The sequence below is a fragment of the Grammomys surdaster genome, unplaced genomic scaffold, assembly GCF_004785775.1.
Source record: "Grammomys surdaster isolate TR1022 unplaced genomic scaffold, NIH_TR_1.0 919, whole genome shotgun sequence".
Classification (NCBI taxonomy): domain Eukaryota; kingdom Metazoa; phylum Chordata; class Mammalia; order Rodentia; family Muridae; genus Grammomys; species Grammomys surdaster.
In genome coordinates this window covers 356,415-379,546 of record NW_021605338.1, presented here as the reverse complement: position 1 = coordinate 379,546, position 23,132 = coordinate 356,415, and the positions used below count along the sequence as shown (strand labels likewise).

General features: G+C 44.0%; 1 long non-coding RNA gene across 1 annotated transcript; it reads left to right on the top strand.

Annotated features, from left to right (window-relative positions):
• Nucleotides 1-20: 20 nt before the first annotated feature.
• Nucleotides 21-7,484, top strand: LOC114634228. Its single transcript, XR_003713292.1, has 2 exons — nucleotides 21-185; nucleotides 7,184-7,484. It is a non-coding gene; the product is annotated as an uncharacterized LOC114634228 (long non-coding RNA).
• Nucleotides 7,485-23,132: the final 15,648 nt, after the last annotated feature.

The following is a 23,132-nucleotide window of genomic DNA, read 5'->3' as shown; positions in this document are numbered from 1 at the left end:
TGCCGAAGCCATGGCTACTGTTCCCTGAAAGGAGCGCGGGCAGGGCGCCAGCATAGAACCGGAGCGGGTGCTGCGGACGCGAGCAGCAAGCTATAGAGTGTCGCTCCCAGACCCCGCCACCCTCTGGTGGATGACTTGCAGATCTTTATGGGAACTTCGTCTCAGGTCAACTATAATTTTAAAATGTGAGTCTTCTCAGTTGTAAGGATGAGAAAACGTAGGTTCTAGGGGTTGGGCGGCTGCGAGATTCTAGAGCATGCAAGTTAATTCACAGACAGAGGAGATGGAGAGAGAGCTCTTCATAGAAGAGAAATCAGTGTAGCAGAAATTGTGCCAGGAGCCACCGTAGTAACAACGGATTCCTTAGGAAACGGTTAAGGCTCTTCCTATGGTTTCCAGGAATCACTCCGCGGATTATTTACTGAAGTGGAAGGGACCTTCACAGCAAGAAAATCGCCTTAACCAAGTGATTAAAGCTAACTCCTTGTGGCCTGTCATGCACAGAAAGGGACATAAGACAGTAATATTCTTAGGTAATTTGTCTATCGACAAGCAAGCAAATCCAAATTAAGGGACCTTCAGCAAATCAAGTGCTCAGTCTCTTCAATGTCATGAAAGATGAAGAAAAAGGTACCAGACGGTTCTAGGTTGAAGAAGAAAAAAGATTTAATGCTAATTTTTTTGTGATTCTAAGTTGGACTGTGGATAAAACGAGCCGGCTGTTAAGGAACACAACGAAGCAACTGGGGAGATTTGAGTAAACTACCGTTCTACACTTAGTACACTACTACATTAGTACTACAGCAAGGTAGAATCCGAGGGTAATGTGCCTTGGTTATGTACAAGTGGCCTTTTGGGAAATATTTGTTGACGTGTCTGCCACTAACTCTTTTTATTGAAACTATTTTTTTCATACAAGATATCCTAATCATGGTTCTCCCACACACAGCTCCTCTTTGATTCTCTCAACCTCCCCCAACCACCTGACTCCATGCCTTATCTCTCTCTTTAGAAAACAAATAGTCAAACCAGAATTTTAAAAAAGAAAAATAATAAAGAGGAAGTACAACACAGAATCCATAACATACACACAAAACACAAGTAAAGCAAAAATGAAAAGCCCCAACTAAGAACCATTGAGTTCATTTTGTGTTGTCCATCTACACAGATAATGCAGATGTAATGTACTAATGGGCATGGAGACTCCATTGAAGAAGACCTTTTTTTTTTCTTTGCAAGTGGATGTCTATTAGAGATAGTTTCCTGTTAGGGATGGACGCTTGTGTCCACTTCCAGTCTCAAAATGGAGCCCCACCTGACTTGAAACTGCAGGCCCTGTAGTTCAGTCATTTCACTACCATCACTTAAACAAGTCAGTTCTGTTATGTCTGGAAGACACTCTTTCCTTGGTATCACCCAACCCCTCTGACTCTTACAATCTTTCCACTTCCAGTTGCCTTAGCCCTGAGGTGAGAGATTTGATGGAGACGTTAGGACTGAGTGTTCAAGGTCTCTCACTCTCTGAACAGTGTGTCCAGTTGTGAGTCTGTGTTGGTTCCATCTGCTGTAGGAGGAAGCTTCTCTGATGATAGCTGAAGAAGGCACTGATCCATGGATTGTTGCAGAATATTTGCTTACATGTAGAAGCCCAGGACTGTGTACTGGAAGAACCTTGTTCTGGTGTGGCTCAATCCTAGCACACCCAAGAGCTTTCTGTAAACACAAGCTAAAGTCAACGACAGGTCAAGAGGTAAAGCAAGCCACCGATTGAGAGGAAGTGAGCAAAAGGAAGTAGGAAGGACAGTCTTTGAGTTGAAGAGTATTTAAGACAGCATAGAGAAGGAGAAAGCTTTTCCCTTCTGGAATGTCAGAGGAGTAGGAAGGTCAGCTGGGTGCTTTCTCTGTCTCTCTGAGCTAGTGGGCTTTCACCACAGTGTCTGGCTCCTGAGTCGTCTTTTGGTAAATTGAACATTTGGGATTTTGTTTTAAAAAACAACAATAGGTATAGCAGAATATTGTTAGGACTCATTCTATACCTGTATTCCTTTATTAGAATAGTAGTATTTGGTTTTCTCTTAGTCTCAGGTTCTTGAGCACCAAAGCAGTGTGAGACTTGTGTCAGACTCATGACGTGGGCTTTAAATCCAATCAGATAGTGGTTGGTTACTCCCACAACTTTTGTGTAGGCAGAATTTTTTTTTGCAACCTACTTTTATAAGATTTCAACCTCTCCCTCTCGCCGACCACCCAGCAGAGGTAATGGAAGAGAAAAGATATTAGAATGTGAGGGAAGTGGACCTGTTCAGCAGTCGGTTTTTGAGGGCGGGCTTGATCTTTCTCAGCAGTTGAGTCCCGTAACAAACACAAAATACAACTCAGCAGCTGCAGACCAGTCCTCTAGACAGGCAGATAACACACAGGGACCAGCAGCCACAGTCCAGTCCTTTCAGCAGGCAGACATCAGATGCAAACCAGCAGCTGTAGTTCAATCCTGAAGAAACCACAAGACTCGCCAACTAGCCCAAGGCAAGGCCACTGAAACAGCAAGCTGCCACAAGAACCTCATGAGAAATTCTTGGGCAAGTTTCCCTCTATAGCAGCATTATCTACAACTTGAGCTCAACAACGCTATGTAAGGCAAACCAATACGTGTGTGTTGTTAGCAAAGAATAGCAAGGCGGAGAGAACCAAACCGATGCTCAGTGCCCATCTCCCACTGTCTGTGGGGTCATAGTTATACTCCTTCATCAAGCATCTTTTCATGTGATTACTGTATCGAAACGTCCTTTCACCTGTGTCTGCTTCAGCAAGACATCCTTTCACCTGTGTGCCCATCTAACATAACTAACTTTCCAAGGAGTCTAGAAGTTTCCACTTCACTTTTGCATCATGATTGCACCAGCACATCCTGTAGATATGTCACCATGATAGACCACAGGGTTTGTAACAGGGTTGGTGGTTACCTTTCTCCTCTGGTCACAGGCAGAGTACGTTCCAATACCGTGAAAACTAGTCATACGGATGAAGGTCTAGTTAAGCACCATCTTGACTTCTTTAATGAGATGCGTGTTGTCTTCAGCAATAGGACCTTACTATCAGTTTGCAGAAAGTAGCCAATAGCCTGAGTTCTTTGGTGGCTTTCATGGGGTCCCTTTGGCCAACAATTCAATTAACCTATTCCTGGCACTAGAGGTTCCACTTGAAGGAGAGATGTGTCTAGCTGGGCTTTGTCTCCTCAGGGTTGTTTTGGTGATCCATCTCGTTTTCTTTCATATATGTATATATTTTAAGAAGCTGCTACTGCAGTAGGTTTCCATATTGCCCTTCCAGCAGCCCTCGGTGCTAGTTGTCCCTACCTGCATTCCCTCCCTTACCCCATTTTCCCCCTCCTTCTCTGTTAAACACTCTTATCTGTCTCGAACTATATATTCTATTTCCCTTTGCCTGGAGACTTTCCCCTCCCCACTTGTTTCTTATTCTGTACCTAATCTCAGCGGTTATACTGATGGTAGCATGCCTATTGAAGGCTTAATAGAAGTCTTAAAAGCTAAACATCCACATATAAGTGAAAACATGCTGTGTTTGTCTTTATGTGTCTGGGTTCCCTCACTCAGGACGATTTTTTTCTTGCTCTACCCATTTACCTGCAAGTTTCATAGTTCCATTTTTAATAACTGAATAATATTCCATTGCACGGATGTTCCATGTTTTCATTGTCTTTTGATGGAAATCCAGGCCATTTCCAATTTCTGGATATTATGAGTAGAACAGCAATGAACGGCATTAAGTGTCTCTATAATAGGGTGTAGAGTCCTTGGGTATATGCCTAAGCATGGTATGCCTGGATTTTGAGGTAGATTTGCTCCCAACTTCCCGAGGAACTGATTTCCGTAGTGGCTGCAAGTTTGCACTCCCAACAGCAGTGGAGGAGTGTCCCCTTCCCTTGGATCCTTGCCAGCATGAGCTGTCATTTGTTTCATTGATCTTCATGATTCTGACTGGTGTAAGATGAAATCTCAAGGCAGTTTTGATTTACATTTCCCTGATGACTAAGGATGTTGGATATTTTTAAGTGCTTCTCATCTGTTTGTGTTTCATCCTTTAAGAACTCCTTGTTTAGTTTTGTGCCTCATTTTGGGGTACCCAGTTGGGTTAATTTTTTATTTTGGATATTAGCCTTCTATAGGATGTTTAGTTGGTAAAAATCTTTTCCATTCTGTAGTTTGCTTCTTCGTCTGAATGAGGCCCTAGTGGTTTGAATGAAAATGGCCCCCATAGGCTCATAGGTAGTACCATGATTTGAAAGGATTAGGATACATGTAGCCTTACTGGAGGAAGTGTGCCACTGGGGGTGGACTTTGAGGTTTCAGAATGCTCAATCCAGGCCCAGCGTATCTCTTCCTGCTGATCCAGATGTAGAACTCTCAGCTCCTTCTCCAGCACCATGTCTGCCTGTGCCCTACTGTGCTTCCCACCATAACAATGATGGACTAAACCACTGAACCTATAAGCCAGCCCCAATCAAATGTTTTCCTTTACAAGAATTGCTGCGGTTGTAGTCTTCCCAGTAATAGGACACTGACCAACACAGTATGGTGTGCTTTGCCATACAGAAGTCATATAAGGTCCCATTTGTTAATTATTGTGCTTAGTACCTGTGCTATTGGTGCTCTGTTCAGAAAGTCATCTACTGTGCCAGTGAATTCAAGACTAGTCACCACTTCTATCAGAGTCAGAATATTCAGCCTAATGTTGAAGTCCATGATGCATTTGGTGTTCAGTTTTGTGCAGAATGATAAATAAGGACATATTTGCATTTTTCTATATGCAGCCATCCAGTTTGACCAGCACCATTAGTTGATGCTGCTTTTTAACCAGTGTGTATTTTTGGCTTCTTTGACAAAATCAGGTGTCCATGGGTGAGTGGACTTGTCCCTGGGACTTTAATTCTCTTCCATTGATCAGTATGTCTATGCTGATACAATGCTGATGTATTACTGTAGCTGCTTGGTAGTAAAACTTCAGATTGGGGATGGTGATTCTTCCAGAAATTCTTTAATTGTTCAGAATTTTTGCTTCTAATTCATTGAGGGATATTGGTTTTTAATTTTTTTCTTTCTTTAGGTAGCAGGACAATTGTGGTCTCATAAAAAGAATGTTAGTAATGTTTCTTAGTTTCTATTTTGTGGGATAACTTTAGGATTATTAGCATTGATTCTTCTTTGAAGATCTAGTAGAATTCTTCACTGACTCCATCTGGCCCTGGGCTTTTCTTGATTAGGAGACTTCATTACAGCTTTTATTTTACTAGGTGCTAAGGGTCTAAGTTTTTTATCTGGTACCTTGGTACATCTTATATACCAAGAAATGTATCCATTTCTCTGATGTTTTCCACTTTGGTGGAGTACAGAGTTTTAAAAGTATGTGTGTCCTTCTGATTCTCTGGATTTCCTCAGTATCTATTGTGATATCCCCACTTTTGCCTCAAATTTTATTAATTTGGATCTTCTCCATCTATCTTTTAGCTAATTTGGCTAAGGGTTTATCTTATTTTCTTTTAAAAAAAAAAAAACCAATTCTTTGTCCCATTGATTCTTTGAGACAGTCACCTACCTGAGTCCCAGCCAAGTGTTGACACTCTGGGTCTTAGTGTTTCTAGGTATCAGGGTCTGACTCAAAGGAATGGGAATGGGCCAGAAGGGAGGGATGAGAGGGTCAACTCCCACGTTCAGCTGAGTTCCCAGGGAATGGAGGCAGGGTAGAAGGAAAGACATCTGCAAGTAGGTTGCCACAGTGATATGGGGGGTGGGGGGAAGGGCAGGTGGGGGATGAGAGAGCCTGCCACTAACTCTTAAATGATTAAAAAAAAAAGAAAAAAGGAGAAAAACAACAACAAGCAAATATGAAAAAATATTAGCAGTTGGTGAGTCTTGTTGGAAGATAATGTATGTGTTAACTATTTTTGAAATATGCCAATAAATTCCTGACATTTCAGTAAAAAGTTAGGGACATGTCTTGGACCATAACCAAGCAATTCTTATAAAAGAAAGCATTTAACTGGGGGCTTGCTTACAGTTTCAGACTTAGTGGCAGTAAGCATGGCAGCCACAGTGCTGGAGAAGTAGCTGAGAGTTACATCCTGATTCCCAGGCAGAGAGAGTAAGCCCTGCCCTGGCTTGGGCTTCGGAATCTTCAAAGCCCATCTCCAGTGGCACACTTCCTTCAACAAGGACACACCTACTCCAATAAAACCACACCTCCTAATCCTTCTAATCCTTTCAAACAGTGCTACTCCCCGACTAAGCATTCAAATATAGGAGTCTATGGACTCCATTTTTATTCAAACAACTGCAGGGGGAAAAATACACAAAGTTGCAATGATCAGCACTCAATAGAATGCATATTAATTGCCTATTGTTTTCGAGGCATTTCAAATAAGAAGTAAGAAGGATAAATGTCCCTGAGGGACTTATAGGACTTGGAGACATATCTGCTGAATGAAGTAGCTCATGATAAATGCCATAAGCAAAGCAAAATAATCAATAACTTAAGTAAAGTGAGCTTCGTAGTCAAGAGAGGCTGGCTCTGTTTCTCAGCTCTGCCAACTTTGTAGTCTGAAACAACCTCTTAGGGTTCAATATCCATATCTGTGAAATAGAACTCAATAGTATCTACCTCAAAAGACTATAATTGGTATTTAATAGTGTATCCAAAGCACTTGGCAATTGGAAATATTCATTCATAACAAATAAAAGTTAATATGCAAGGTTGGAGAGTGGTTAACATTGGCTGCTCTTCCAGAAGACTTGGGTTCAATTCCCAGCATCCACATCACTGCTTACAATTATCTGTATCTCCAGTCCCAGAGGATCTCATACCCTCTTCTGGCCTCTGCAGGCACCAGGCACACATGTGATGCACAGTTGTAATACAGATAAAAAAAAAAAACCCATATAACACACACACACACACACATGCTCTAAATAGATTTCTCGAGAAAGCTAATGTACAAATAGGAGTTTTAGAGACACTCCTAGACTTGAAGAGTCCATATTTGTCTATGTGTATTTGTTTCAGCTTGTGCTTTGGCTCGCTCCTGATCTTTGTTAAGTGTGACAGGCATTAAAAGAGCACTTTGAATGGAATGTGACAACATCCCTTCTCTGTCCCCTCTTCCCAACAGCCTTTCTTCTGAAGGGACTTAATAACAACACCACTTCCATGGCGGAGAGCTGCTCTCTCCCAGCACAGAAAGGCAGAAGCCTGTTCAGCAGAGCCGCTGTAGAACGACATTCTTTTGCTCCCTGTCCTTCTGCCTCCATCAAGTTCACTGGACCAAGATTAACACTTCTTGTCCTTCCTCCCATCACACCAAAGTCTAAACTCTTAGAAAATGTAAAAAGGACTTTAGCAGTACAGATCCTGGAAACACGGCACACTAGTCCGATAAAACTAATAAAATTGTACTGGTTTTGAACAGGAAAGGGACTGCGGTGGTTTGAATAAGTCCTCCGATAGTCTTGGTCCCCAGTTGGCGGCACTGTTTGGGAATGCTTAGAACACGTGCTGGAGGATGTGCATCACTGGGGCAAGCTTTCGCATAAAAAAAACCCAAACCCTCACCTGCATCTAGTTTGTTCTCTGCTTCATACTATGTGTGAGGGTGTGGACTCTGAGCTTCACACTCTGGTCACCAGACTGCAGCTTGCTGTCATGCCTCTGCTCTCATGAACTCTCATGCCTCTGCAACCCTGAGCCAAAATAAACTTCTCTCTTACGTTACCTTTAGTCATGGTGGGGGTTTTGGTTTAGGTATTTTGTTCTTGCTTTTCTTTTCTCCTCTCTCTCTCTCTCTTTTACAAATTACTACTTAAAAAAAAGATTTTATTTTATGTATACAAATGCTCTATCTGCATGTACACCTACATGCCAGAAGAGGGCATCTGAACTCATTATACATGGTTTTGAGCCACCATGTGGTTGGTGAGACTTGAACTCAGTACCTCAGGAAGAGCAGTCAGTGCTCTTAACCATTGAGCCATCTCTCCAGCCCTCCTCCTCCTCCTCCTCCTCCTTCTTAAAGTTTTTTTTTTTTTAACTATGAAGCTCTATTTGGGCTGGGACTTGCTGTATAGACCAAGGTGGCCCTGAATTTACAGATGTCTATCTGGCTGTGCGGGGATTAAAGACATGCATTGCCACATCTGGTCCGGTAATGGGTTTTATCACAGCAACAGATAACAATAACTAAAAGGGACTCTAGGCTCTTCCCTTTGAGAGACATTTTCTAGAGTGTACTGCCTCTAGGCTTTCAGGGGTGACAGATGAGGAAGCACCCTGATAAGAGCTGTGTGGATAAGGAGGCACCTGAAATGGCAGTGGGGCACTGGCTACCTGCTCAGGCTGCGACAACCCACTAGTTTTTTTTTTCTCTTTTCAAAAGAAAAATCTCAGAAAGTTAGTATAATTTCATGACCAGGCTTCTTGTCACGGTCCAAGGCCCCATACTTCTTTAAATAAAGGGGTCCACTGGCTCTGATGAGAGCCGGGATGATATATTTGAAGAGAAGGGGCCACCGGCATGGGCTCGTTGCCTTCTGTAAGGTGGCAGTAGAATACAGGGACACTTTGGGGATAGCGTCTAACCAAACCTGGCCAGGGTGGAAAGATTTCCCAGGTGGTTTGTGGGTAGGCACGAAGGGTAAGGCTTCAGAGAACAGACTTAGTGTGACCCCTGGTTTCTTAACCTAAAACACAACATCAAAGGACTAATCTCAAAAAATGGTCACTGGGGGTTGGAGAGATGTTTCTCTTTGAGATGATTCCCAACACCCACGTGGTGGTTCAGTTCCAGGAGACCTCTCATACTCCTCTGCTGCCACAGGCACTGCATATGTGTAGTACACAGACATGTATGCAGGCAAAACATCCATACATAAAATACAATTAAGTTTTAAAAGAGAAAAATAAAAGGTCAAAAATTTGAACCAAGATTTACCTTGATTGACTTAAGGTAGAAAAAAGATTTTAGACAGGGCTGAAGATATAATCCAGTTGGTAGATTGCTTGCCTACCATTAAAAAAAAAAGACTTGTGTTTGATCCTCTGGGTCCCATAAAACCAAGCATGGTGGCACATGCCTTTAATCCCAGCACTTGGAAGACAGAGATAGGCGGACCTCTGTGATTTTGCAGTCAGTCTGGTCTACAAAGCAAGTTCCAGGACAGCCAGGGCTGTTACACAAATAAACTGTGTCTCAAAACAAAACAAACAAATGGATCAGACGTTCAAAATCACCCTTGACAACACGAATTCAAAGCCAGCTTAGGTCACATGAAACTCTGCCTCAAACTAAATGGCCAGCATGAGTCATTAAGTAAAATATATCCTGAGGTCATGCTTTAACCATGTGTTCTGATAATCCCTGATGCTCTGGGAGAGAAGCTAGAGAGAGTAGGTTAAACAGAAGTATTCGTACAGTGTCATCCCTATTGCGTGTGAGAGAGAATATGCTTTTGTAATTTTACTGTAAGAAGAAGCAGGCATAGCTAGGTGGCAGTGACACGCACCTTTGACCCCAGCACCACAGCAGAGGCAGGTGAATCTTTTGAGTTTGAGGCCTTGGTCTACAGAGGACTACCAGAAGTCTACCAGAGGCCTGAGGTCTACTAGAGGCCTCCGGTCTACAGAGCAAGTTCCAGGAAAGCCAGGTGTACCTGTCTTGAGCTGCTTTGTGGGCTCCTCTTCCTCCCCTGTCCGCCCCTTTTCTTTCTGCCTTTTCAACTCCCCAACACTAGATAGGAGAGAAAAAGGAAATAGAGGAAAGGAAACAGATCTCTGAATAAAGTCAGTGGTGGGAAAGGGAGGCAATATTCTCATTAGACTACTTCCTGCTGATCAGGGGCATTGAGTTCCTTGGGGCAAGTTTGATTTTCATCATCAGAATATCTAATTTCTTCTTATTTCTTTCTTTGTGCGCAACTACTTAATAAATCATGACTAACAGCAAACGACAACAAATAACAACCAAACCACAACCCATCAACCTCTGGGGAACTTAGTGTGTTAGAATTTATATTTATATTCTCTCTAAAAAGTCCTCAAAGTGCCAAGCTATCTGCAGCTGACAAAAATCACACTCCTGCTAGACCATGAGGTAAATCATAGTCAGCTGCTGTGGACAGTCTGAAGCAGCCCCAAATCCCATATTCTTATAGTAGTTCTTTGTTTTTTTAAAGAAACCCAAATTCCAAAATTGTCACTACAGCCAGGGCTACACAGAAAAACCCTGTCTCAAAAACCAACCAAACAAAAAATCCTCAAAACAAAACAAAAAACAAAAAAGAATCAGTAAAGATTAGTGCATACCTCTGACCATACAGAGAATGGACACAGAGTGTATGTAAACTTAAGGACAAAAATAATAGCTACTTGTGGACCAGGATGTGTATGTGTAAGTAGGTATGCAAATAAATCACTGAGTAGCTTGTTTATGTTGTCTGTATAGGGAAAATGAAAAAAATTACCAAATTTTGACAGGAACATGACTATAATTTTCTTCTTCACACTTTATTTTGCAAAATTTCCAAAATTTGGAAATACATGTTTTTAATAATTAAGAAAGTCAGTTTCACTTTCATAAAGTGGGGAAGTACCTGGATCGGTGAAGAAGGGAGAGTTGTTCTATGAGTAATTAGGAAATAGTCCTGGATCACATGGGCCCTGGGCCTTCACTGCTGACCAAAGCACACAGACAGGGTAAGTGTTAAACTAATCCTGCAGGCTGCCTCCCAGCCCATCGTTCTGGTATAGGACAAGCACTTTGCCCTCTATTCCCCAAAGTCTTATTCAGGACCCTAGGTGGTTGTGAATACATCATGAGTCAGCTTGGGTACTGCATCTGGGGAATTCCTACCAAAGTCAGAGTGTGTTCTGAATGTCCAGAGGGGCATCAAATGCTTGCAAGGTATTTGTTAGAATTTATTTTTATTATTTCAATAAGAGAGAGTGTGTGTGTGTATGTGTGTGTTTGTGTGTATATATGTGTGTGTGCATGTGTGTATATATGTGTGTGTCTGAAAGTGTTTGCATGTATATGTATGTGTGTGCATGCGTATGTGTATATGTGTGTATGTGTATATATGTGTGTGTATGTGTGTGTGCATGTGTATGTGTGTATGTCTATCTGTGTGTGCATGTGTGTGTGTGTCTGAAAGTGTTTGCATGTGTATGTATATTTATGTGTGTGCATGTATATGTATATATATGTGTGTGTATGTGTGTGTGCATGTGTATGTGTGTATGTCTATCTGTGTGTGCATGTGTGTGTGTGTCTGAAAGTGTTTGCATGTGTATGTATATTTATGTGTGTGCATGTATATGTATATATGTGTGTGTGCATGTATGTGTATGTGTGTATATATGTGGGTGTGTGAATGTGTTTGTATGTGTATTTATATGTATGTGTATGCATGTGCATGTGTGTATGTGTACGTGTGTGTGTGTGTGTATGTAAGTGTGTGAATGTGTGTGCACGTATACATGAACCCAGGTGCCCACAGAAGCCAGAATTGGATCCTGCTGCAGCCTTAGTTGCAGACAGTTGTGAGCCACCTGTCCTGCTGAGGATCAAACTTGAGTCCTCTGGAAGAATATTCTTTTGGTCTAAACTACTAAACCTTTATACAGCCCCGCACAGTGTTTTTATGGCAAAAAACAGTTTTTAATATATGGCAGGTAGGTTAGAGTACAGCCTGTTTGGCACAACCTATAAGCTATTTCACCTTAACCACTCTGTAATGAGGCACTATAATTCTATTTACACAGAGGACAATTTAGGGGCCAAAGTGGCATATAATTCCAGTTGGAATAAACAGACAGTCCCTGTGGTTTTTAAGTAACTCAGAAAGACTAGGGATGTACTTTAATTGGTTGTACAGTGTGGTGTATAGGACAGAATAAACTTTGAAAACAGAAAACAAATGCTGGTGTCTTACCTGGTTCACTAGCTGTTTGATCTTGTAAATTACCTGACCTCCCTGAACCTCACTGGCTTCAGTCCTTGAGATGAGGATCCCCAGAAGTAAACTTCTAGTTAAATGAGAACCCCCCCACCCCGCAAAGGAGACTGCAGCCATGGACAGCTTTCTTTGGCTGAAGTCTTGGGTAGGCTCAGACTAGCACATCCCAGGGAGAAGCCTAGGACCAGAAGCCAGAATCCCACCCACTGCCTTTGCCTAACCTACAACTCAGAGCAGCCACATTCCGAGGAAACAGCTGGTAGTCAGCTTCTTCCTGGTTAAGGATATAAATATCCCCTGATGTATGCTGACCCTGCTCAGGCTGGATAAAGGTCTACCGCACCCAGACGAGAACTTGAGAAGCTGTTTATTAATATAGAGCCTATCCATTTGAATTCTGAACGGTCCTAAAAAAAAATGTCTTGAAGATAAAACCTGTGACTGTTTTTTTGTTTGTTTCTTTTTGTTTTATAAGAAGAAGGGGCAGGGGACCAGGAAGTGGGAACAACTTTTGGGATGTAAATAAATAAAATAATTTAATTTAAAAAAAAGAAGAAAAGGAAATGAAAAACTTAAAAGTTCTCCTCAAACAAAATTTATGTCTTAAGGTTGTAAGCTTTTGGTTTGATTTGTGTGTTGCGTTGTTTCTCTTAGGCAGGCATTGTTGGTATAATGTATACTCGGTGACTGTAGCCTCACGCTGGTTTCCTTTTAATTTATTCCAGCTATTCTTTGTGTTTCGCCAGTATATACCTATCAGCAGGCTGTTATTCTACATCACAGTCTCTCATTCCTAAGCCCAAACACTGAGAGCATGAGGACAGTTATCTCAGAAGACCTGACAACCCCAGGTGCCTGCCAACGGCACCATGCTGTGCAATTTTAAAAGTAGAGTGCTGTGTGTATACCAGATAACTCAGGCAATGTGTCCTCAGCGTCCAAGATTTACAAATTTACATCAGGGTCTGCCTTAGTGTTAATGGTTTAGTAGCAACATGGTTCTTGAGCATTTGGTTGTGGGAAGAGGCCCTTCGTACTTGGTACTAATTTTAACATTGGGCATATAGCACTCTGCTGTAGGATATACTGTCTCTATGGTTTGATGTCCCACGTAATGACATATTTTTAGTTACTTTTTGCCAGATTTTCATCAAATGACAACCCTCTGTTCTCACAAATCATCTGTCTACCTTAAAGCAGGTAGATTGAGACTTTCAGTCGCTATGTAGGAAAAGATCTGTGCCTCTACCAATCCTGAAGAAGTTGTAGGTGGCAAGTCTTCAGGGGCCATAAAGTCTTTAAATTGTGCGATCACAGTCTCGGAGGGGAAAATACAAACAACGGAAAAGACAAGGAAACTATAGGGACACGGGGAGGGGAAGGAGTCCTTAAATCCAAAGTGTGCTTGAAGCCTTTTGAAGTAAAATAAGGTAGAAAATGTCAATTATTAGATATCGATTGGCTGATTTATTTAGTGATTTACTTAAAGCATTGCCATTTGCCAAGCATGGTTTCCCTTGCTACCTGAGAGAAACAGATGAAACAACTTGTCATTGCCCTTACCTGGGGACCACCACAGACCCTGCCGCAAAACCTCCCTTGATTTCTCGCTCCACCTTGTGGTTTTGAGAGGCCTTTCATGAGCTGCCCTGACTTCGGTCCACCAATGACGTCTCCTCCTTTCCTCTCTCAGTGGGTCGGAACGCTTACTCCAGAGAGTAACACCCAAAGCCAATTTATAATATCATTTTTCAAGAGAAAAAAAAAACAGCCTTTAAGATGATTTAAGAGCCACCAAAATGGCGTAGATGGCTAATGTTAAGACACTTAACTACAACGGGGAGAAGCCCATGCCCCCGCCCCGGAGATGGGGGAGGGGGGAGCGGGAGGAGGTGGGTGTTCTCTTTCCCTGAGCACCATTCTTTTGATTTTTAAATGTTTAAAAAAAGTGTGGCTGAGATGTAAAGCGGATAGAACTTGCTGAATAAGCTTAGCAATTTGCCCTCAATCACCAAAACCTCCACGTACTAGTTAGTTTGTGGAAGGAACATCAACTGAGGGACTGCGTCCATCCTATTGGCTAGTAGTCCTGACTCCGTGTCGTGACCTTGATTGTTGATTGATGTAAGAGGCTCCAGCCCACTGTGGTGGTGCCGCTCCTGGGCAGGTGGTCCTGGGAAATACAAGAAAGAAGACTGAGGGAGCCATAAGCAGCAAGCAATGTTCTTCCACGACCTCCACTTCAGTTCCCACCTCCAGGTCCCTGCTCGAGTTCCTGCCCTGACTTTTCTCAGCTGTGGCCCGTGATGCAGGTGCGTCAGGCAAATAAGCCTCTTTTGTCGCCTGTTGGTCAGTGTTTTGTCACATCAACAGAAATCAAACTAGAACACCCATAAACATGGACGGTGAGAATTGACTTTACAACATTGTCCTCTGATGTCTATACATATGTGATGGTTTGTGTATGTTTGGCCCAGGGAGTGGCAGGTGTGGCCTTGTTGGAGTAGGTGTATCACTGCGGCTTTAAGACCCTCATCCTAGCTGCCCAGAAGCCAGTATCTGCTAGCAGCCTTCAGACGAGGATGTAGAAACTCTCAGCTCCTCCTGCAGCATGCCTTCCTAGATGCTGCCATGTTCCTGCCTTGATGATAATGGACTGAACCTCTGAACCTGTAAGCCAGCCCCAATTAAATGTTGTCCTTAGAAGAGTTGCCTTGGTCATGGTGTCTGTTCACAGCAGTAACACCCTAACTAAGACCACCTGTATGGTGGCTTGTGTGTCCCTACACAGATATCATGTGTGTGCACACACAACACAAATATAATGAATATGAACCGATTTTTAAATGTTAGGACATCATCCACAAAACAGACACATTTAAGAAAAGATTCCAGGTACACCTAGCCTAAGGCTGCCACCTCTATACCCCTCAGTTGCTTTAAATTGGTTATAAGGGGGTGTATTGCTATTAACCCCATGATATCCGTCTCTTAACTCCCTTACCCTATGTATGTAGGATCAGACCAGGGTAACTAGTGGGGAGACAGGAGACGTTATGGAACATGGGTGGGGAAGGCTGCTGTGTTTTATAAAACATCGGTGCTGTGATGTGGGGAGGGCTGTGCCTTAGCCAACGTGTGCCCCCACCCCAACAAGCCATGCAGCAGACCAGGTATAAAGAAAGTTTATTGGCGGGAAGGGAAGACCTGGTGGAGGGTGTAGAGGCAGAGAAGGGGGTGCAGAGAAGGACAGAAAGAGGAGAGGGGAAGAGGCTGGACACGTGGGAAGAGAAAGAGAGGGAGAGAGCAAATGGAGAGAGAAGAGAGAGAAGAAACAGGGAGAGGGGAAGGGGAAAGAGGGAGAAGGGTGAGAGAGGAAAAGAATAGAAGGAAACGGAGGAGGGGAAGGAAGAGGGAGAAGAGGGAGGGACAGGGACAGGGAGAGAGAAGGGAGAGAGAAGGGAGAGAGGAAGAGAGCTTTCTTATATGTTAGTCAGCTCCTACCTGGCTGTTCCTAAGTAACTGTTTGGCAGAGCCTAGCAAAGGTGCCCCTCACCCACATGAATTCTCTCTCCAGCTGAGAAAGAATTCCACCAACATCCATCATGAAGGTTAACCACGGAGAGACAATATTCTTTTCACATAGAAATCTTTTATGTCAATCAGCAATGATCAAGCTCAAGGCCTGTCTGTATATGCCTGTTCAGTAGGACCTCACTCCTCTCAGATATTTTTCTGGTAACCTCACAAACAAGGTTATTAACTATTTCTTAGAGTGGAGATCTGTCTTTTGTGCCAGGGGTCCAGCATTTTCCGTGTCCCCTGCAATCCTGTCAAGTACAGGATCTTTGCAGACCTGCGGTGATGAAAGCATCACAGCCCATCAAAACAGAACGTGCACCTTTTGTCAAAGCAACAAACTGTAGCTCTTCCTGAGAAGCACACACTCTTGCCTGGCCAGGACTGTGTCTTACTTCCTTTCTAAGCACCCTTTTCTCATCATCCCCGTGCTCAGATGGCTCACACCCATCTGTCATCCCATTTCTAGAAGATCTGACACCCCTTTTTGGCCTCTGCAGGCACTGAATGTGCACAGTCCACACACCTACTTACAGGCAAACACTCATACACATGAAAGAAAAAGAAATGTGTAGGAGGAGCTAAGGTGGGAGGAGTTAGGAGAGGAAGAGGAAAAAGGAAGAGGAAGAGAGAGGGCAGAGATGTAGGAGGATGGAGAACCACACAGATATGGAGAACAGTGCGGGTAACTACTTTTATTTAGGTTAGCTAACTAGGAAACAACTCTCTTTGTATGGGCGTATTGTTATTGAGCTTTACAAAACATATAAAGCCTTTGATTAATCTTTAAGCATTAGGGTCTCATTTTTTATTACTGGGCCCGCGTGGATGGTGGGATGGTCTGGGTAATGCCCAGCCTTGCAGAGACAGTGTGGAAGATTGGCAGAGCCATCTCCCACGCTGGCATCTCGTGGGTGGCAGGGCTGGTGTTTCTGGCCGCCGGTTCTAGCTGCTGCGTGGCCTCCAGCCGAGAAACACGGTGGCTGAGCTAGACAGAGCTGCCGCAGCTTAGATAGTCAGCATGACCGAAGGCTGTTTTTAAATAATTACTACCACAAAATGTTTTTAAGAGAGAGAGAGAGAGAAAGAGAGAGAAAGAGAAAGAGAGAGAGACACGTGTGCCCCTCTCTTAGTCTACCAAACTATTGAGATAAGGGGTCCCAAGAATTTGGAATTTCCCCAGGAACATCACACAGGAGGAAGAGAAAGTCTGAAGCTTGTACAAGCAAGGTCAAAGGTCTTCTACTCTGTATTAAAAGCCATGTCTGTAAAAATACAGATTTGTGATTAAGTATTCTGTTTTTAAAAAAACATTTATTTTATGTATGTGTGTACACCGTAGCTGTCTTCAGACACACCAGAAGAGGGCATCGCATCCCATTACAGATGGCTGTGAGCCACCATGTGGGTGCTCGGAATTGACCTGGGACCTCTGGAAAAGCAGTCAGAGCTCCTAACCACTGAGCCATCTCTCCAGCCCAGATTAAGTATTTCTAAAGCTACTAAAATGTAATCTAACCAATCATACCCAGTCTTTTTATTTTTAAAATCTATCTTTGTATTTACTATGTGCATATCCATTATTTACATGGTGTTGTGTTTAAACTACTTATATGGGGAAATTATACGTAAATGATCTTATTGATTATCCAAACTTAACTGGATGCTGTTTAATATGTTGTATGTAAAGCTTATGAAAAAAGTGATAAGTTCCCCCTCTGCTTCCTACTTGCCCGTCCACATGCGAACTCTAGGCTCTGCCTGTGAGCATGGCTTTGTTCTGTCATCATGAACGCTAACTCTCTCAAGCCACAGGTCCAAATAAATACTACTTCCTTTTATAAGTGTCCTTGGTCACGGTGTTTTGTCACAGTAATAGAAAAGTCACTAATGAGGCCTGTCTTAATTAGGGATTTACTGCTGTGAGCAGACACCATGACCAAGGCATCTCTTATAAAGGACAACATTTAATTGGGGCTGACTTACAGGTTCAGAGGTTCAGTCCATCATCATCAAGGTGGGAACATGGCAGCATCCAGGCAGGCATGGTGCAGGAGGAGCTGAGAGTTCTACATCTTCATCTGGAGGCTGTTAGAAGACTAACTTCCAGGCAGCCAGGATGAGGGTCTTAAGCCCATGCACTCAGTGACACACCTACTCCAACAAGGCCATTTCTACTCCAACAGGGCCACACCTTCTAATAGTGCCACTCCCTGAGCCAAGCATAAGCAAACCACAAGTACACAATAGGATACCTCTCAAAAGATCCTATAGAAAGTCACGTATCCTCTAGCCTCTTGATTGGGGGGCGGGTGTCATAGAGACCCATCAGGGACCACTCACCAGTGTCTCTCACAGAGAGAAAAATGTTCTCACTGCTTCTAAGGGAAGCCAGGGTCAGTGAGGTCTTGACTAATGTCCATAGATGGAAAAGAGGCTGAGGGAGATTTCTTCTGCTCCCGGGTGACATCTACTGGCCTTGACAGTAAAAACAAATGGAAAAAAGAGATCCCTTTGATCTCCAATTTTAAAGACTCATTTATTCTACAGTCAGGTTCCTTTAAAGTGTTCTTAGTATCTCACTACACTCTTCACATAGTCACCGGTATTCTTTTTATAAACAACCTAAGAGATCACACCTCCAAAACAAGCCATGAAGGAGAACTGTCCTGAAACCAACAGAGCCCAGCTTTTCTGGCTCTTGGCCTTCCAGAAGTCATGGACTGGCATAATCATGTCACTCTGACTTGTGCCTTACACAATAATCTTATACAATTTGTGTCTCATAAAATCTCTAACAATTTCAAAATTAACTCGCTCTGAAACAGGGTTTCAAGTCAGCGCCTGTGACTGGAAATCCAAAGCCTCCAATAAATAAAATTATAGTTAGTTATAGACACAGTTTCTTCTCAGGAATTCTCGTTCATACTGCTAAGTTCTTAGGGTTGGTTTCCCTGGTGTGATTTCAACACACCCATGTGTTCCTATTGTCTCAGTGGGATGAGGAGCTGGGGGCCAGGGAGCCGTGGGAACAGGAGGAGCAGGCAGGCCTGGAGCAAGAGTGGAGTTGAGGTGTGTCCAAACCCCAGAAATCTCATCCTGAGATTGGCAGGGGTAACCCGGCTGGGTGCGGGGATCCAGGCCAAGGTGACAGAGTGCAAGCAGGGAGGGGAGATCACCTCCGCTGCTGCCTCTGCCTGAGTCTCCACTGTTGCCTCCCAGTTGTTCTCAGGTGCTGCTGCACCTGTCTCTCTGTGCTGAGCTGGTCAGGGCTGAGCTGGTGAGAAGCCAGCTAGCTAGCAAGGAGGGGAGGGTCTTGAAGGCACTCCAGGAGAGCAGATCTCTTCCCAAGTGTTACAGCTCTTGCAAGAGTAACTCTCAGACAACGGAATGATTCTCATACACCTTTACTTCCCCCAAATAGGGCTCTTATATACAGTTTTGGGGTGGGTCAGGGTCTGGCAGCAGATAACACCTATTGGCTTGGTCTGAGAGCTTGGAGATACCTCATCTACATGTGGGAAAGCCTGAGGCACTGTTCCTCAAGACTGATGGCCATAGACCTCTCTGTGGGAGGGGCTGTGGAGGACTGAAGTTAAGTGAAAGGAACCAGGGCCCCAGGAGCAAAGCTGGACACCTACCATCCCATTAGGGTCCAGGGTTTGAGGCCTGTGCTTGACCAGGTGCCCAGCTGCCTCTCACAGTCCACCACCCCACAAACCCCCAAAGGTTTAAATAGTCAGTTACACCCCAATAAAGAAACTAATTCTCTGAAATTCTCTGAAACTGTTTCTCTCTCTCTCTCTCTCTCTCTCTCTCTCTCTCTCTCTCTCTCTCTCTCTCTCTGTGTGTGTGTGTGTGTGTGTATGTATTTGCCCACGCACTCACCACCGACCCACAATAGGCCTGGCTACTCCTGGGGGTCCGGGTTGGACACCAGCCAGCATACCCCAATAGATTTGTATGGTGGCTCCCTCGCTACTCCCAGGAATAAGTCACTTACCAATCTATGCTGAATGGACTTTACGGGTGTTTGACAGGTAGAATAGTTTATGAGTCTGCTCAAGACCTCTGGTCACCCTGCTCCCTCAAAACAGGGTCAGAAGCTGCTTATTAAAGCCTCCTAGGGTCAGGCTGTTTGAAGAACTGTTGTTTGATACAGTATGAGTAACAGCCCCATGGTGGTGCCAATCACAGCCCTCGTGCACGGGAAGCCCTCTTCTGACAAAGCTTGTGTTATACCGGGTAATTTCTTCTTAACTCTTTCCCCAACTACTACCTCCTCTTTAATAGGAGCACCATCAGACTCTAGGGAGCAAGCTGGGTGTGGTGGAGCACACCTTGAATCCCAGGAGGCAGAGTCAAGCCTATCTGATGTAAGGGTCCATGATTTGCTGAAGAATGATACCCTGGACTCAAATACTATGTAAGCACAAAGAGTGTTTTATTCTGCAGAAGTCCAGCATGCTGGGGTCTCCCATTACCCAGATAAAGAGACAACCAAGTGAGCTTGCAGGCCTGATTTAAAGCACATTAAGGAATTCTGGGGAAGGTGACTTCTATGACAATCTGTTGGGTCCATCTCTATGGACATTCCATTACTGGGGTGTGGTGGCTGGAAACTTGCTGGGGAGGGGTGTCTGCAGACTGCTGCTGACCCATTGTCCTTGCCTCAAGCCAGGTGGTGGGAGCAGCTTCTGAGGCCTAGAATTGCCCAGCTCTTGGAAACAGAGATTTAGGTCTAGTCTCCTTAACTGCCAATTTGAAGCCTGTCATGGAGTCAGCCTAGCTTTCTCACTGTGAGTCTGTGGACAGCCTGTTCTACATAGTGAATTATAGGATAGCCAGGGCTACATAGTAAGTAAGTAAGTAAGTAAGTAAGTAAGTTGTGTCTTAATTAGGGTTTCTATTGCTGACAAGAGAGATACCATGACCAAGGCAACTCTTTTTTTTTCTTTTCTTTTTTCTTTTTCTTTCTTTCTTTCTTTTTTTTTTTTAATGCTTTTCGAGACAGGGTTTCTCTGTGTAGTCCTGGCTGTCCTGGAACTCACTTTGTAGACCAGGCTAGGCTTGAACTCAGAAATCCGCTTGCCTCTGCCTCCCAAGTGCTGGGATTAAAGGCATGTGCCACCACTGCCCAGCCCAAGGCAACTCTTATAAATGAAAACATTCAACTGGGGCTGGGTTACAGTGTCAGAGGTTCAGTCCATTATCATCATGGTAGGAAGCACTGCAGCAGTGCGAGCAGACATGGTACTGAAGGGGCTGATTTTCTACATCTTGATTCAAAGGCAGCCAGGAGAGTATCAGCAGCCTGCTTCAGAATCACTGTTTACCAAGAACGTGGGCTTTCAGTAACTGTTGGAGCTGATCATGTAGAGCCAGGGCAAACACACCATAAGACTCAGAGGATGGGCGTGAGAAGCCTTGAGCTCAGGGAAAACTGAAGATTCGGGGTAGTTAGCATGACTTCCCTGTGGTCTCTTAACTGGAGAAAGGAGTTAGCCTTGGATTCAGTGCTTCCTCCTGCAGACTACCTGTTACACCCCTCTCAGCTGCTGCTCTCCATCCAGACTCCCCTTCTCCTCAGAAAGAGTGGGAACACTGGAACTACTCGTGTTTTCTCTATACGATTATTTTGCCGGTTCCCCACGACATGCCTTTTCTCATCTCCGATTTTACTGAGCGTTTCCTGTGAGAGTCTGCCAAGGACTTGCCCACTTCGGTGTCTTTGATTTTCTTTTAAGAAAAGCAAAATTTATGGAAGTAAAACTGGGCTTTGACACAGGAACCGTAACAAAAATTTCCATTCCTGAATGAACATAAATCACCCGTCTCCACGCCGCCTCGGGTTTGAACTTCCGCTGCTCTAATTTGGGAGAAGACAGGTGTCAGCTCTCAGCAAAAATTGCCATTTTCACCTAGGTCAGGAGACACCCGGGGTGTAATCAGACGCAGAGGCCTGAAATAGGAGCCGCTGGAAATTTCTTTGGGGAATTTTCACTTCACCTCAGCTTATTCAACGGCATCTAACAGGAGAGCCCAGGTGTTTACTACAAAATAAGAGAAGCAGCTTGATCTCTTCAATTAAACCGTAATCTTCGCCTCGGGCATCGCAATGACAGCATCTCAGACCAGCTGTGCTAGAGGCTCGCTTTGTTCTGCAGCTACTGGGTACCAGGTAGTGACTCTTCAAAAGACAGCTAAGTTAGGGAGCGTCCTGCTGTTCAAGGGGTCCCAGCTGGGGTCTGCAAGGATCTGGCTGCTGTAGGCCTCATGCGAGCCTCAGTGGACTGACCAGGGACAGGAAGGCTCCTTTGAACATGTATTAGTTATATTTCTTGTCCTTTTGACAAAATGCCAGACTAAAACACACACACAAACACACACACACACACACACACACCAAAACAATAACAAAAACCAAAAACAAATAAACAAACAAAAAACTAAACCCACTTAAGATTTCTTTTCACTCACAGCTGAAGGACATGAAGTGTATCATGACAGGATGACATAACCATGGGCCATGGTCTGTGGCATTGGGTATTCACACTGCCTGGTCACATTGTGTCTCAAACTTCCATTGGGATGGGTCATATCCCTCAGAGATCTGCCCCAAGCCAGCCACCTCAGGGCGAGCGTCATGCTGAGGCAAAACAGTAAGATAGGGGAGTACAGTGGCAAGGGAGAAAAGGCTGAGAAGAAGGAAGCTCTGTTCCCCCGAGCCTGGTCTGTTTTTACTGCTGACATAAGCAGGAGATTTCAGGCCACACTGACAGGAGCCCACGGATGGGTTGGTGAGACGGCTCAGCAGGCACAGTTCCTAGAACCAGAATGCTGGAAGGAGGGGCTGATCAATCCCTACAAACTGTCTTCTGAGTTTCATGACAGATGCATGGACTCTCCAGTGAGCAAACCAATGTGTGTGTGTATGCATATGTGTATATGTATGAACCGAATGGCCGCAGAGACAGAATGTATTCTCCAAAGACAGCTTGTCAAAGACAATAAGTTGTACTCACATAGAGCCAGATGATGCACAGAAGTCTGTGGAGGCTATTTCAGATCTAAACTATAAGGAACAGACACCTTTAAAAGCTTTCTTGCTCTCTACACTGTCTCTAATCCTTAGATTACTGAGGAGTTCGCCATGCTCAGGATCCCCGGTTACTGATGGGCAAGCGGCCTTGGCGGTGTTTGGTGTATTTGAAGATACATCAGTGTCTTTTTCCAAGCTACCCTGCGTCATCTTTCCACCCTTCTTAAAATTACTCCGGCTGTTCAGAGCCAGAAATGGTAGCCTTGGGCTGGAGAGATGGCTCAGCAGTTAGGAGCACTGACTGCTCTTTCAGGGGTACTGAGTTCAATTCCCAGTAACAACATGGTGGCTCACAATCATCTGTAATGGGATCTGATGTCTTCTTCTGGTGTGTCTGAAGACAGCGACAGGGTACTCATACACATACAATAAATAAATCTTTTTTAGGAAGGAAGGAAGGAAGGAAGGAAGGAAGGAAGGAAGGGAGGGAG